The sequence below is a fragment of the Globicephala melas genome, chromosome 10 (assembly GCF_963455315.2).
Source record: "Globicephala melas chromosome 10, mGloMel1.2, whole genome shotgun sequence".
Classification (NCBI taxonomy): Eukaryota; Metazoa; Chordata; class Mammalia; order Artiodactyla; family Delphinidae; genus Globicephala; species Globicephala melas.
The window spans coordinates 22279363-22296847 of record NC_083323.1 but is presented as its reverse complement, the minus strand read 5'-3'; the positions used below and the strand labels follow the sequence as shown (position 1 = coordinate 22296847).

The 17485-nt window shown below is 41.6% G+C and overlaps 1 protein-coding gene across 25 annotated transcripts in view; it reads right to left on the bottom strand.

Moving 5' to 3' along the window:
- The window catches only part of ANKS1B (ankyrin repeat and sterile alpha motif domain containing 1B), a 1162364-nt gene that overhangs the window by 146116 nt on the left and 998763 nt on the right, over window positions 1-17485 (bottom strand). For 2 of the 25 annotated variants that reach the window (XM_060307141.1, XM_060307143.1), the window contains exon 1: window positions 6038-6295. The exons of 22 other annotated variants lie outside the window; for them this stretch is intronic. The gene's annotated coding sequence lies outside the window, so the exon portion shown is untranslated. Of the gene's footprint in view, window positions 1-6037; window positions 6296-6539; window positions 6818-17485 lie in introns of those variants that run through there. One more of the 25 variants, XM_060307142.1, reaches the window with a different exon arrangement.

Here is a 17485-nt window from a genome sequence, read left to right as displayed (position 1 = left end):
TTCACAAAAGCTTTTCACAATTTGATACTCCGAATCTTCCCACAGCTCTTCTTTGTTAACTGTCACTACCCTAGCCCAAATCTCTATCAATTCTCACCTGGACTATTATAATAGTCTTCTATGTGGTTCCTCTATGTCCGTTCTGCCTCTGGTTTTGTCCAGTCTTCCCACGGCAGCCAGTGTATTCTTTCCAAAGGTAAAGCTGTTGTACTTCTGCTTTAAATTCTCCATTTGCTTCATGTTGCTTTTAGAATAAAACCCAAACCCTTTGCCATGACCAGCAAGGCTGACCTGAGTGGGCAAGGACCCAGGCACACTGTACTGCTCTCTGTTACCCAAACATACTGTGACTGTCCCCCAAGGGCACTTAGGTGAGTGGATACCTTTGACTGAATGCTCCTTCCCCAGGTTTCTCTGCATGGCTGGTTCCTGCTCACCATTCTCTGTTTGATGGACACCTTCTTAGGGAGACCTTCTCTGAACAACTTTTTAAAAGTAGCATCATTCCCCTCCAGAACACCCTCAAGCACTTCACCCTGTTATATGCCCTTCACAGCACTTACCACTGTCTGAGATCATCTTCTCCATTTATTTATTTACTCGTTTTGTAGTAAACTTCCCCCATTAAATATCTGCTCTACAAAACAGAGACCTTGTCTATTCTGTTCATCATTATATCTCCTGCCCTAACAACAGTGCCTTGAAGACAGTAGACATTCCGTAAAAATTTCTCAAGTGAATGAATTGAATACACACAGATACTGTTTCTCAAAGGGTTGTGTTGGCAAATCTCTTTTAGGTCAGTTGTTTAGAATTCAGAAAGCAAATTCCTTCAACTAACCCACAGTATAAACAATAATTAAATATTAGGGTTAGAGCCCACGAATGTCTACTGGGCTAAAATTCTGTATATATGCAACAAAAATTCTGGAAAATAGATTCTAGAAAATAAAATTTTTTCTAGAAAAATTCTAGAAAATTCAACAAAAATACTATAAAATCAACATGATGAATTATCACTGGCATAATATACAATTTAAAAGAAATATTTTAATTTATTTAATATGAACAAATTACAATTATTATTTATCTTTCATATTGGTGGAGACATTTATGGATATTCTGAAGGGGGCTTCAGGTCCATTTTGAAGGGCCTTAGAGCTTCCCGGTCCTGGTTTTTTATTCATAGAACTTTAAAATTTATAGATTTCAGCTCCTTTGATAACAGACATAACACTGTTACCACCCTAAATACTTATCAGCCATGACTTGGGTGACTGTATCAAAAACATAAAAGAGGAAATAACAGATTTTCTGGAAGTTTTAGTAATGAGAAACCTAATGAAAGGGATTAAAGAGATTATGTGATTTGAAAGATACCTGAGCTAAGAGCAGTGAATGAGAGGAGAGAAAAAGTCAGTGATGAGTGGTCAGGAAAAGAAGGGGAAAAAGTTCCTTCTGTTAGCTACTAGGAATTTGCATCTTCCAAGACAGCTTGGTTCCTATCTGGAATAGTTCTGGGGATGTAAAAGGAGGGAGAGCCAGTGTGTAAATAATGTTGAAACTTGGGAGGGACTATTTATTTCTAATTTGAAGCTTTGTACCAAATTTGGTTTGGCATGAGTGTGTACGACTGATCTACCAGTAGGGTGAAAAAAATAGCATCACTCATAACAAGAGTACCAACCAAGCCTTGGGAGTTATTTAGGACGCAATGCCAGACCTTTCATTCCAGAGAGAAAGCTATACTACTAGAAAACAATTTGAACCAATTATTTTTACACTAAATTGACAGTTAAGACAGAAAAAAAAAAGTATTAAGAGCCAAGAGATGCTGCATATGGTCTGCACATCTTTTCTGAAGAAATGAATGATGGAGCTAAAGAGGAGCAGCTTATTTTTACAGTTACATTTTGTATTTCTGGAAGAATAACTACAAAATGGTCATGATTTCTAAACATCAGGAAACGAGACTTTTATGAACATTACACAACACAAAACATACCACCTGCTGCAATTACGACTATGTGCAAGTCACGCTCAAGCCTTAATTGAAACCAAAAACAGACCATAAAACTTACAGTTACAAAAAAATTCTTCTAACTGAAATGTGCTCAAATGACAGGATGCTCAAATAGTCTTAAAATACAATTTTCTCCTGCCAAGTGTCTTAGTTTTCACAGGGTCACAAAACCTAGCCCTGACCAATGTTATAAGACCTACAGAACTGAGTACCACTTAAACATATGGCCAAGCAGTGCTGAGACTGTGCTGGGGTTGCCCACTGATTTCTGTATGCTTCAAAGGTGGCTGTCTATAGTGACAGAGGGGCTGGAACGTGGTAAACATGGGTATCTGGACAATCTCAATGCAGCCATTGATTTTCCAGAGCATGTTCTTGTGGTTAGTCTTGTGAAGTAAGTAATTTCAGTTTAGTTACCTTAATTCCAAACCCAAAAGAGACGTATCCACAAAAGCCATTTATAGAAAAATTCTGTTTTGAGATTCACCTAAAAACACACTATAAAGCATTTAGTAACAGAGGGGATCAGAACATGCAGTTTTGCTTCTTCCAGATCAAATCCTGTATTGATCTTCTCTGCACTCCTTCCTATTCCCATATGAGAAAACTACCAGTAAGTCTTTGCTCTGTAAATACCAGAATCGGGAGATACTGCCTAAACATAAAATTTTTAAGGGAATTAACTTTGAATTTTCTTCTAAACAAACTATTCTCACAGTTTTTTTTAAAGAAAAAAAAGACTCAGCTTAATCATAGTTTGACTTCTAAAAAAACCGTCTCATGATTTCATGGAGAGAAAGCAAAAATCAGATGAACAAGAATGGTTTTCAGATCACACTAGAATTATAAGAAAGGCTAATTTTTACATGAAAATTCCATCTACATAAAAATAGATTTCTGGAACAATGCATTATTGACAGATATGTGGGAAGATAAATGCATTCATGTAAATGTTCTTTCTCAAGCAAATTATTAAATATATTGACAGCATTGCACTTTGAAAACAATCATTTTAAAGAAATCAAATATTAATACAAGAGTAAAGACATCACAGCTAATGTACTCTTTCACTTAAAGAAATACACATGCAACACTTTTTCCAAGGCTTACTGATATCCACTGCCATTAAATTCCACCGCAAACACTTATGCTTTGTTACTGGCTATTGTCCATGAAAGGAAAAAAAAATAGGTAACCAATAAATAAATCTGGTTTCTGTTCACACTTCTGTTAATTACTGGTGGCTTATGGAAGACCTTGTACTTTGATTACTGGTAGTGGCACTTGTAAATGCTAAATCTGAATTACTGCTATAAATCCAAAATGTATAAAAATCAAACATGCCTATGGTAATACAAATGTTTTACTGATGACCATTAATGACTTCAGTCAAGCAGATCTCCTAATTAATTTTGCTAATTGTTCATTCTTCCTGGGACATTAACTGGCTTGATGGATATTAATGTGACATATGTTGACATTAGCATCTGGTTAGAACTAGGGACATCAGTAAACTCTACCCGGTGTTTATACAGACTCTGCCAATGCTATAAACACTGATAATGCCGAAACATTTATTTCAATATAATATTTAAAGAACATGTCTGCTTTCCATTTAGAGAAAGGATAAACCTGCTTCAAAACACATGGTGCTCAAAAATCCTCATTCAATGAATGATGCAATGAGTATGAGTTAATAATAAACTGGTAAACATTTGCCAACATTTAAAAGAGGACAATAACATCGCAAATGATTATTGGGAATGCCTTTCCTGAACAATGTCTGCTAATTTTTACTCTATTTAGAATATGTACAGTAACTTTAAACAAACATTACTATTTTAAAGAAAGCCATTCCCTAACATTTCAGACCAATTATACCATACGCAGTAAATTAACAGAAAAGAAATGTATCAGAATTCAATACATGTATACAAATTTAGTTAAACCTGCAAACTTTTAGATTGATACTAACTGTCCAGTGATTATAATTTTAAACTGCTGACAAATAAATGTACTTACAAAGTTTTGTTAAAAACTAGTTACCCCCAAATATCTTATTAAATATTGTACCATGCTGTATCTATATTTCAAAAGTATTTTAATGGAGATTTGATCTCCAAGTAGAGGTGAGATACTTTGTTCTCTTTCTCTGGTCCCCCTTTGGGGAACTGTAATGATACAGAGTCGCTCATTCCTAATACATGGATATATTATCACTCTACTGTCACTGATTAAGAAGAAAAATATTACTTCTACTAAAAGTGCCAAAGTGCTTCAAGCAAAGTAACTCTAATGCAGTAAAATTAAGTTCTGGCAATTAGCAACTGTAGGAGGAAGTTCCTATCCTTGAGCAAGGAGCACTGACTCGTCACTGCTTTTATCCAACATTATTATTTCCCCCTGCATTCTGAAGTTAAAAAAGTCTTTGTAACGATGTTTTTTAAAATACGTCACAAAGTCGCCCAGGTAGCATGAATCTGTTTTAATTTCATTTGTACCAGTTACTCTTTTCTCCTCCATCTGAGTCCAGGAGGATCACTGCAACCACACCAAGCACTATTCAGGACTGACAGGGTGGAATGACAGAATGGCACACTTGTGAAGTCTTTGCAGTGGGACAACGCCAGCACCAGTCATTATAGTCTATTCTGTCACAGAGCCATCGACACCACGGACTCAAATAACCCAGACACCACTGGCATCTCCTTGCCCAAGCTCATCTGCTGAGTACAAAGAACACAGGTTTGGAAGGAACCTCTGGGAGGTTTCCTAAGCTCCTTTTCTCTCTCCCTTCCAGCTCCAAACAAGCTCAGAACTGGCTCCAAACTTCAACGTGAAGCTACCCTAGTGTAAAGACTCCCAGAGAGATTTATAGACTCCTTTGGTAATTGTGTCAACGTTGAGGAAAGTCTTTACGTTGTACCTAAATTCCTCACGTTGCCTTTCCATGCAAGAGTCCAAGTAGCAAGTATCCTAATCTAGTAAGTGTTTAAGAATCGTTAAGGACCCCAAAGCTCACATGCCTTCGATCTACCCATATATGTTGGGTGCTTATCTGCAGCCTGGGGGCTGAATTTTTAGCCTCCTAAAACTAACATCTCAGTCGCTCAGGGAGGAGAAATGATAACTGCAGCGAGAACGAGCCTTCCTGGACAATCTCTGAAAATGTAAAGCCTTCCTGAGCTGCCCATTTGTTTTAAGGGCTCATGTTTGTAGGTGGCTGGTTTTCTTGGAGGGAAGCAGCAACGACAAAAACCCCCAAACCGCGGCGGTGGCAGCATCCTTATAAAAACAACATCTTGTTTGCCTTTGGCAAGTTTTAGCCTGGAGTAAAATTACACCCAAGTTGCAACCACCGAAATTGGGATTTCAATGGAAATGTTGATCCGACCTTCACGAAAGCAGCAAATTGCAGTCTTTGCTGCTCTAATACAGTTCGCCAAGGCGTAGAGTGGTTAAGTCCAAGCCCACTTTCCCCTCCGATTAATAATGTATAAAAAATACGAGGAGAGAGGGCACGCTCAACAGCAACCCTTCCAGGGTCTGGTTTTCCAGCTACTCCTCAAAAGTGATTCAAAGCGCACCTGGAAATTACATGGATTGGTGTGGCTTTTTAATACTGAAGACAAATGACCTTTGGAAAATATCTACTCGTGAAAGTCAAACCATTTGGAAAGATATCCGGCAATTTACCGCTTCAAACTCCTTGCAACCCCGAAGATGAGGAAAGGAAAGGGAAAATGCGCCCAACCCGAAAGAGAAAAGCAATAACCAAACCATGTTTTTTGAGGGGGAAAAAAAACCAAAAAAAAAAAAAAAAAAACCAAAAACAGGCCCACACAGTGGAGACCGCCAGCCTGGCTGCAACAAATGCCCCGGCAACCCTTAACGCAGCCTTTCCGGATCTCCGACCCGGCTTCCTTTTTTTCTCCCGCAACCGCATCTTGGAAAGCTGGGGCCGTGGACGGGGTAGCCGTACCCCACGCCGCCCGCAGTCACGCCGCTACTCACCCGAGCCCCTCGGCACTAGCGACGGCAGCGGTCGCGGGCTGGCTGCGAGCCGGGATCCGCGAGGGCTGGCGGGCTCTGGCCCCCGAGGACGCGGACATGTGGCAGGAACCTCTGCTCCCCTAGCCGTTGCCTCTGAGCATCTTTCTGGGCACCCCAGCGAATGCGAGCCGCGAGGCGAGGGCGAGCGCGCCGAGGAACGGGGCGGAGAGGCGCCGAGCCTGGCCGCGCCGCGCCGAGCGCCGGGCTCTCCCGGCGAGGTCCCCGGGCCCGCGTGCGCGCCCCCCGCGGCGCCCCCCACCCCGCCGCGCGCCCTCGCACGCGCCCGGCCCCACGCGGCGCGCGCCAGCCCGGGAGGCGGCGGCGTCCGCGGCGGCGGCGCGTCCTCCCCCGAGCGCGGTCTTCAGGGCGGCCGGCTGCGCTCTCTATTGTTCTGCGGTTGCCTCCCGGGGGTGGGTGGCCGGGGCGGGTGGGAGGCGTTGGCTTAGTTCCCGGGAGGGCTTACCAGTCAGTCGGACCCGAAGTGCGAGAGCGACGCGGGCTCGGGCACGGCGCGCGGGGGCTGCAGGGCGCCTAGCGCCGCGGGCTGCCGGCGCGCGGGGGCTTCCTCCTCCCGCACTAGGTCCCGCTCGGCGCCCGGCGCATCCTGTGTTACTATGGATATCTCGCTCTTCGCCGCCCCCTCCTCGCCCTCCGAGAGGCCGCCGCCAAGGCAGCAGCCAGGCAGCTCCGCCGGCGCCCAGGTGACCAGCTCGGCGGCGGCAGCGGCAGTGGCGGCTGCCGCCACTGCCGCCGTGGCCGCCGCTGGGCACAGGAAGAGGAAGATGGGGAGAAGGCAGGTTCTGCTCTGTCCCCGAGGCCACCTCGAGTTTCCTCCCACTAACCAAGCTGCTTCGAGTTCACGACGCAGGAGAAGCCACAGCATTCCTCAACTTGGGTGACTGGTGGTGGCACCACCCGGAGCCACTAGCGTTCCAGCTGTTCTCTGAGGGCAGTGATCGGCCCCCAGCAGACTTGGAGGGTCGCGGTTAAGATTCTGAGTAAGATTTTGATACGATTCAAACACCTCTCCCCCCACCCCCAGTTCCCACAGAAGTTATCATTGTACTGCTACCAACAGTTGTAGAAACTAACTTGGGCAAAGGTTTCTCTTCAAAATTATGCCAATTAAATGAAGTGTAATACATCTGACCTTAAATGACAAGGCCTTTCTCCTTTTTTTTTTTTCGGTACGCGGGCCTCTCAATGTTGTGGCCTCCCCCGTTGCGGAGCACAGGCTCCGGACGCGCAGGCTCAGCGGCCATGGCTCACGGGCCCAGCCGCTCCGCGGCATGTGGGATCTTCCTGGACCGGGGCACGAACCCGTGTCCATCGGCAGGCGGACTCTCAACCACTGCGCCACCAGGGAAACCCCTCCTGGATATATGTTTTTAATGCCAATAGTGTTTCCTTGCCATAAATAAATAAAAATAGTATGTGGCTTACACACTGCTTAATACCATAACATACAAATAAACATATCTGGCAACCCACACACTTCAGTTCCTCGTTGTTTCAGCGTTCCATCCAAAAGCGTGAGTTGCCCACTTAATCTGGGATACGAACCACAGATTCCCACAGAGGATAACCAACGTTTGAACACAAGGTAACAGCACCCAGTTTGTGAAAAATAGGTTGCAATGAAGAAACTTTACATAAAAGTACTTAAGGAAATGTATGACATGATGAACTCCAAACGGTTCTTATAATCAACCTGTTGTTCTGGGCACATTTTCTTTCTAAACTTTTTGAATACGCGTTTATTGTCTCAAAACCAAAGAACAACGATTTTGATCAACTGCAAAACATCAGACACTGAAATAGAAATGTTAATCGATTTTTAAAATAATAGGTAACGTTTACTGAGCACTTATTTGCCAGACATCTGTGAATTATCTCATTTAATTCTCACAGCCCTATGAGGTGGGTTTTATTATTATTCTCGCTTTACAGATAAAAAAAGGTTTAGAGAGATGTGCAACTATCAGTTATGGGACAACATCCACTTTCTTAAGCAAGAAATACTGAATGTCCACCGTTTTGTCTACTGTCATTGTCTGCTTTGGTGAAATTCAGGGCAACAGTATCTGAAGCCACCCCGCTAGCAAAGGATGGGGCTAGGATATAAACTCATGCCTGTCAACCTCCAGAGTGTGAGCCCTTAGCCATATGGAAACTATTTCTCATTTCCATAAGGGGTTCATAAAGCTTTTTGATTTTCTGTCTTACACCTATAGAAAGCGAAACAGGTTGGGCATGAGCTGCCTTCTTGACTGGTGTACTCCTGACTGAACATGACCTGCCTTCTTGCCTGGGGCATGTTCGGATGTCTGTTTTCTGAGATCAGCAAACTTCTGATGGGTTGGGAAGTCAGGCCATTCAGTTCTATTTCTCACTCTGCAACTGAAACACATGTGACTTGAGGTGGAATAGGTGTTTTCTTAGTTTCCCAATCTTGGAAATAACCAAAGAATGACATTTCCCAATAACCAAAGAATGCCTTCCCAAAGAAAGCATCATTCTCTTTCGATATTGTTCTCTGGTAACAATATTGGGCTATCAGAGATGTCATTTATTAGTGATGAACTGCAGGCTCTTTAGAAAGGAGTTATGCTAGCATTTTTGTATTGTGTCGAAGCCTCTGTACTATAGAATAATTTGGGGCTGTAGGCCATTTTGTGTCTGAAACACCTTTAGAGAATGATGGAAATCTAATTCCCTGTCAGCATTTGTGCCTGACTAATGAAAACTCTTCTTGAGGGAACTGGGAGGGAAAGCTGCTGTCCAGAGCGGCTGGACATTATGCTCCATGCAGCACAATCAGCTCACATATGAAACACTGTAGTCCTGGAAATTAACTTCAGTATGGCAATAATGAAATTTGGTGATGACCTCCAGGTATGCATATTAAAATGTAAAGTTCTTTTCAGTATAATCTCCTACTGGTTGGAGTCAAAACATTGCATAATTCACAGAAGAATGACTTTTTACTCTCTGGCCTACTTATAGCTGAAATTTTAGACATTTTTATGTTCTAGGATAGCATAAAGGGTGTAAGAGATCACCTTCTAAAACTCTCTCATATTGTAGAAAAGGAAATTGATACTTAGAATGGTTAATTCACTTGCCCAATGACCTAACCTAACTAGAAGCAGAGCAAAACCATGAATTTTTGCCATTTGTTCAGACACTTAACCATGATACTATGGTTCTCCAGGATATTCAATGTCAGAATTATTTTTTCCTTCAGTTATTTTTTGCTAAAAATCAGTCAAGTTCCAATTTATGTTATTTAAAATACAAATGATATATAATCTTGTGTTCTTTTACTTGGAGGGTATCTACTGATCTTTAGTACTCTGGTTATATTAAGTAATACATTGTTTCTTGAAAAATGAGACAATTTAGAAAAGACTTATAGTGCAAATGCCCAAACTCCCTATAGCTCCAGCGAAATGTAAAGCATTCATTCCATTACAGGTCATCAGGATTGCAACCCTTCTGACATAAACTTCTTATTTAAGAGTAGCAATTTTATATCAGAAAGGACTAACATTTGGGATTCTCCAATTTGCGTTTAAAAAATTATCCAGAAGGCCATGTTGAATAGTCTAGTCTCAGAAAGTCTAAAGATGGTGGTAGCATTTCAAACAGATACATAAAACACTGATTTGAGTCCTCTGTACAGATTTAGAGGAATAGAATTATAAATGATTTATTCATTGGTTTGGAGGTAGTACTATGCAAATAGTTAAGCTCCCGGCTTTGGAAACAGGACAGTGGGTTCAAGTAATGGCTATTCCACTTGGTAGTTTTGTGATCTTGAGTAAGTTACTTAACTTTTTCCAGCTTCACTTCTCCACTTTGCAAAATGAATATGATAATAAAGGAAATGACTTCACAGAGTTGTGGTCAGGAGGAAGTGAGATTACCCGTGTAGGGTGGTCTTTCTGATGTGCCAATTTGGCTAGGTTATAGTCCCCAGTTACTTAATCAAACACTAATCTCGGTGTTGCTGTAAAGGTATTGTGTAGATGTGAGTAAAGTCCGGAATCAGTTGACTTTATCTAAGGGAGGTTATCCTGGATAATCAGGTTCAATCAGTTGAAAGGCCTTAAGAGCAGAACTGAGGTTTCCCCAAAGAAAAGGAAACTCCATCTGTGAACGGCAGTTTCAGCCCCTGCCAAAGAGTTTAAGCCTGCCCTTCCTGAGAGCCTGCCCTACAGATTTCAGACTTGCCTAGCCAGTCCTCACAATCACATGGGTCAAGTCCTTGCAATAAATCTCTTAGTATACACCTCCCACTGGTTCTGCTTCTCTGATTGAACCCTCACTTATACATGTTGTAAAGAATTAACTATAGTATCTGGCACATAAAAAGCACTCCAAAAATGTTAGCTAAAATGTTTTTGTTTAAAAACATTTATTCAACACCTCTCACATTCACAGCATTGGGATATGCACTCTGATAAAAATGTCTTAGAATTCTGAGATAGAATAGGGATAGATACCTATTACCTTCAATGTTAGTAATCCCAACCAGGAAGGGATTTAATGTTTGAGTAAAATTTCCAGAAAAACAAGGGAAAAGGCCAACAGGGTTGATCATTCCATCCGGAGCTATGTGGAGGAATCATGCAAATCTAGTATGAGGACGGTTTCTTGGGTTAGGAAGACAATGAACAAAAAGGCAGGCATTCCTTTTTTGATTGACCTATATAGATTTAGCACCTGAAACTATGAAGAAAACTGATCTTCAATCATGGGATTCCATGATGTAATAGATTCATCTCTGACTGTTGGTCTTAAGCCAACTAGAATTATATACTTAACAGAACTGCTTTGAGATTCCTGGAGGAAGAAATATTCTTATATTTAAGAATATTAAAGCCAAAGATCTTTCTTGTCTCAATGTTAGCTTATCTTAGTATTCTACATTATTATATTTTACAGGTTTTAGTTTGTTTTGAGCATTTTTTAATTTTATTTTTTATTGAAGTACAGTGATGTACAATATTATGTAAGTTACAGGTGTACAATACAGTGAGTCACAATTTTTAAAGGTTATAAAGGTTATTTGTAGCTATTATATTGGCTATATTCCCCAGATTGTACAATATATCCTTGTAGCTTATTTTATACCTGATTGTTTGTACCTCTTAATTCCTTACCCTTATATTGTTTTGAACATTTTTAAGCAAAGGGAAAAATACCTTAAAAATACCATGAAAAAAGCAGGCATGGTACAAACCTACTTAAATAGAAGCTGCCTCTATCCTTCAGAGTTATGATTCCAAGCGTACAAAACGTAAAGCTGGAAATACCTCAGCTCAGTAAACCAAGTCCAGGAAGGCTGTCTCAGATGTAAATAGGATTAAAAGGTGATGAAGAGGAGAGAGAGACTGAGAACCTTTTGACTTTTTATTAAAGCTCTGGTAACTTAGAATCAATCTTACCAATGAACATGTTTTAAATTGTGTATTTGTGTGTGTATTTGCTAGAGAGAGCTGTCCTGTGATCCTTTATACCATACTAGTGATTTTTTAAAATGGTAGTGAGATAAAAATACTTCTCATTATGCCAAGATTCACTGAATGCCTATGATCTCAAACACTGAGCTGGGTGCTCAGGGATAGGAAGATAAAGTAGAGATGGACTCTAATTTTGTGGAACTCTTTCTCTGGGTAACTCCTTTTGGAAATCCTTATGGATTTCAACTAACATGTAACTTACCCCAGGAAAATTTGAATACATCCCTTGTCCTGCACTGGCCTAGACAAAATTCTTTTTTTCTCATAGTAACTTTGCTTCTTCTAATATAGCATTTATCTTTTTTTTTTGGTAATTATTTGTTTAGTTATGGATATTCTCATAAGACTGCATGTGATCAAGGACCTTGCTTATGTGATAATTTATGTTCAGCTCTTGACCCCAGATAGGCATTAGGCGAATATTTACTGAACACTTGAAAGAAAGTTTGAGACGTTGAATTTTAGTTGCTTTCCAAATAGACACATGCAGAAAGCAGACAGAATATAAATCTGGAGCTGAGGAGAGAGGTGAGGGCAAGAAATATGATTTGCTATCAGCTAATTCCTGGTAGTTGGAGGGCCTGGGAGTGGAACTGTCATCAACTAGAACCACGTGTATAATTATGAAAGAGAAGGTTTGAGGTCAGAACTCTGGACAGCCCACATTTTCCATTTCACACCGTGTGATGATACATGGCCCGCTGGCTAGGATAGAAAAGTTTCAGGAAACCTCACTCCCAAATAAATCTTTTTAACCACGTGAACAAGTTTCTAACAGAAAGATATTTCAGAACTAAGCTATTGTAGAGATAGGAGCACTATGAATATGGATTTATAATCATGATATTGTGGAATTTTACCTTCTAATATGTGGAAAGTGGGACTTTAAATTTTGTAAAAAAAAAAAAAATTGGTATGTATAGACAGAGGGCATGGCACGTGAGTCAGAGAGAAAGATTCTGTGTAACGGCAAAGCGACAAAATCAAGGAGTTCCACAAGAGGTAAGCGTTAGGGAAGGCTCTGAGTGGTGTTTGGGCATGCGTAGCTGTTGGCGGTGTGTGTCCACTGTAGAAGCAACGTGGCTCTCCCTTATACTCAGCGCTCGCTTGTCATTAATGAGACATGTAAGGCATAGGCCGACTTCCAATGCTCATAGATTTTATTATTTTTATTGCATGATCATACTTTTGCTGTGGAAAAATTCCTTTATTTGGATAGTAAATTTAAAACAACTTATAGACTACCTATTAACCATGGGCATATTTACAGATCTAACTACCAAGCTAACAACCCAGAGCAGAGGAGACTTTTACACTTTTTCCTGAAGGCAAGCAGGCTTGGAATCCAGGGGGAATGAATGTAAACACTGAAGCCCATCTGCCAGGAATGTTCTGCCTCAGTCTTCTGAATTAGACCTAGGGACTTCTTTTGGATGCTAACTACATTCAAGGCCTGAGCCGCATACAGCTCCACTGAGCCATAGCTAAGACATTCGCTTGCAGACTTTGCTTACAAGCAGCCCCTGAGAATCTGTCTCAGCCGCACAGCACAGGTGTTAAGTACCTCATCCTTCTAACAACACCTTTAGCCAACCAAACAGCTGTGTACAACACTGGCAGCAACTTTCAAAGTTAGCTATGAGAAGACAATGCTGCAGTAATCTGATGTGGGCGTCTCTTTCACTAAGTGGCTGTACATTCCCGCTTTCCCAGGACAGCTCCCTTTAAATGAGTCAGACCATGAGATCTGATTTTTTGTTCAGAAAAATATGGTTTACAGCATAGTGGAGACTCGTAATTGGAGACCTTAAGGAGGTAGTATAATGTACAGAAGAAGGCTGTGGGCTCCTACCTGAGTTCAAGTCTGGCTCTATAATTTACTAGTTGTAGGCTCTAAGCAAGTTGCTAACCTTGGTGCACCTCAGTTCCTGCATCTGTAAAATAGGGATAATTGTTCTTTAAGGATGTTGTTTAAGGATTAAATGTGTGCACCCATGTAAAAAAATCTACCATAATACCTGGAGCACGATAATTATTTAACCAAAGAATTAAGTTCACTCTAGTATTAATTCATAAGCCTTCAGAATCAAGAGGCTACTCCAACTTATCAATTGAACTAAATAACAAAGCTCATTCCCATAGCACCTTCTGGTGTGCTCATCAGCTGTGTAGGTGAAGAAGCGCCCACGCACCTGAGAGTGGACAGTAACTTTTTGTACAGTAGACTCATAATAAAGTTTCTTCCCCCCACAGGATTTTGTGGAGGGGAAGACAGCCTATCATTTGGTGATTAGGTATGTCATTATGCTAATTCTGTAGTAATGTACCTTAGGAGTACTGAAATATACTAGAGGGACAAAGGGAGAAAGAATTACATAATACATATTAAAATCATTATTTTAATACTAGTTTATTTAAAGATTAATTATATCATTATACGGATTATATTAATATTAATATAACAATTATATTAACATTAATTATATTAAAATAATAATTTTGGGTTGGAATAACTGAATCTTAGGATAGGAAGGTATGGTTGATATTCACTGTTTTTTCCTGCTTAATACCCAGTCCCTCTACTTTTGTTACCAACAGTCTGATTTTTCACTGGGGACCCACCTCTCCAGTCCTGAGCCATGAAATTCTAGAAAGCCCTAGAAGATCTGACCATGGAGAGGACCTGTGATCCACTGGCCTAACAACGGGTTCCATCACTCAGCCACAGTAGTATGTTCAGGGAGGGTCAGGACCAGAACTGTACAGGAAACACTGGGAAAGAGGGGAACTCTTTTCACTGACATTTCTGAGCTGATGACACAGGCATTGCTAGGGTGCTGAACTTAATGTCTGGAGCTGCCAGCGTCCTTCCTGTGGGGAAGGTCTGCCCGAGAGTGCAGCCAGTGCAGAGGGAGCAGAGTGGAAGTATGGAGTGAGAGACTGAAGGATTCCAGTGAAAGCATTCGAGGCTCTGGATGCAGTCTTGCCTGAAACCTCTGGACTTTATCTCTTTCGTGAACCAATAAATTCCTTATTTTGAGTTGGGTTTCTGGCACTTGTAATTTAAAGTGTACTGACTTCCTTGGAAGGGAACTTAAACACAGTTTATCTCAACTTCCCATCTGATGTTTGACTCTTCTCTATAACTTCTAGTGAAAGAGTTACTCAAACAAGACTTGGACTCTTCCAGTGACAGGTAGCTCATTATCAACTGAAGAAACCTATCCCATTGTTGGGGCTTTTACTCCGACAAAAGTCTTCTTAAACTAAGGGAGAACTTCTTTTCTGAAACTTTTGTATAGTTACCATTTATTTTGTACCTACTGGGGGGCAGGGGCCTTCTGCTATGTGATGCTAACAAATGTAAAATTTATTATCTCATTTAATTCTCAAAACAATCTGATATAAAATGATTTTGGAAGCCACTTCAGAAATCCAGGTGAGAAATTATACGGGGCTGAGGTAAGGGCTGGGGGAGGGGGTGGGGATAAAGTAGATAGGGATGGATCTGGAGATACAAAGATGTAGCATCTCAATGACCTGGTGGCTGAATGGAGGGTGAGGGCAAGAGAGAAGGTGGAGTCCAAGATGACTTCTGGATATTAGACATATGGCGAAAAAACAGGGAAGGAACAAGTTTGTGTGGGGAAAGATGAAGGTTCTGCTGGTTACCTAAAGAGGTACTATAAACCAGTGGGGTCAATACTTCCAAGGGCATGGGACAGCTCTATAAATTTTTAAAAATTTTAACAGAATCTGAATCAGAAATCATCCAGAACAATTTTTGCATAGACTTGTGTCACATGGGTGCAGGTCAGAATAACACGTTTATGTTCAACACTCAAGATCAGGTTCTCCCTTCTCTCTTCCTGCCAGCACCTTGGGAGGCAGAGGAGAGGAGCCAGAGAACTCAGCATGAGGATGCAGCAGAGTTTGCCTGAGCCACAGGGGAGCGGAGCCTGACTTTGAGGTTCTGGAGCTAAAGAGAAGTGCATACCTGTGGAAGATGTTTCTGGGAATGGGAAAGAGACAGGAAGGGAAGAAACATATTTCTTATGTACCTACTATGTACTAGGACTTTATATGCATTACCTCAACAACCTTGGAGGGTTGTTACTATTATTCTATTACCGTCTTTTTTCTGGATGAAGAAATTATGGAGGCTCCGAGAGGTTAAGTAATTTTTCCAAGATCTAACAGCACTGGAATTAAATACGGGGTGTATGGCTCTGAGACCCATGATTTCTTCTTTATGCCATGCTGTCTCCTTAAAAAATGATCAGTTATAAGGTATTTTCTAGCTGAAAAATATATTCACACACTCTCTCAATTAATCCTCTGAACAGCAACCCAGAGGTTAGTACAGCTAATAGTGTTCCTGTTTCATAGATAATGAAACTGAGTCCCTGAGAGGCTCATCGATTTGCTCAAGGGCACACAGCTAGTAAGCAGCAGAACCATGGCTGGAATTCAAAATTCCTAACTCTAAGCCTCATGACCCTGCAGCTACTGCATTAGGCAAGGTGCTATGAAGGGGGCTATGTCAGAACAGTGACTGACACCAGTTTTGCTCTCAAACATCCCCTCACTTGCAGAGCAGTGCCCAGCCTAACACGTGGTGGTGGCGCTGCTGTCACCCTCACTGGCTCCGGAGGAAAGAACCCAGCATAAAAGGAACGTAAGCTCCCAGGAGTTTCTGACCAGGTGTGGGTGGGGGTGAGGAGGGGCAGAAAGCCCCTCGTGGAACTTGCGCTCACCCCCTGTCTAATGAACACTTAAGTGGGGTCTGTAGTGCCAGACTGCGAAAATTCATTTAAGCTGCTAGGTCTGTACACCTTCTGCACTGAGGGGAGGATGAGCCCTCGTACCCCTAGGGCAGAAATGACTCTCTGGGTGGAAATAAAGTGGGAAGCCACATTAACTCTTTCAGGCCATTAGGCTATCATTTAGTAAATTACAACTTTGCACTAAATGGGTCCCTAGTGGATACGGAGGGTGAGAATGTTCTAATTTGCATTTTCCCCCCTTTCTCTCAGCTGCTTTTTCTAATTATGATGTAGACCAAGAAGTTGTTTAATAACTGGTTTATTCCAAATCACTGGATGCTCCTGTAAATATAAATAATGCTCTTACAGATCTGCTCTATTGAAATGTATGAAATCAAATCTATGCCTAACATGGGTGTAGAGGGGTGCTGAAGCCCAGCCTGGCCTACAGGACTGAGGAGTGACTCAAGGCACTGAGACATCCCAGCTTTTCAAGTTCTGAGTTAATAGAAGGTATGGGACAGAGAGCCCCTTGTTCCTGGAGGCTGGGGAGGTGGGTAGAGGGAGCAGATGCTGTGGGAAGCTCTAGGACGGGAGTTCCTTTTTCTGCTTAGAAGGGAGAATCCACAATTCTGATCTGCGGAGGAATCCAGATCTCCTCCTTGGCATATCTATTACAAGGAGATCTGTGGGGAGGGCGAGGATGCTCCCTGAAAACTCTGGCTTTCAGAACGCGTGGCCACGGTCACTTGAAATATCTGGGAACATATTTCTTCCCTGGGGGAAGAACAAATATCTCAGCTGTCTCCTTTGTTCTTACAATTCTGGGGCTACTAAGTAAAAGCCAACAGAGTTGCTAGGGCCTAATATTATCTCCTACTGGTGATTACAGCAATAATGCTTTACATTTATACAGCATTAAAAGTTTTGGAAGCACTTGCATATCCACTGTGATCAGGGCTGGCTTCACGGGCATGTGATTAGTGCTGTCCCATAGGGCCTAGTTCTCAGAAGAGCCCAGAGATTGGTTTAATGCTCTGCAGTCTTGCAATTCTAAATAATTTTAACTTCAAATTGGTGTTTGTAAATGAAGTCTGATGGGACTATGGAGCATC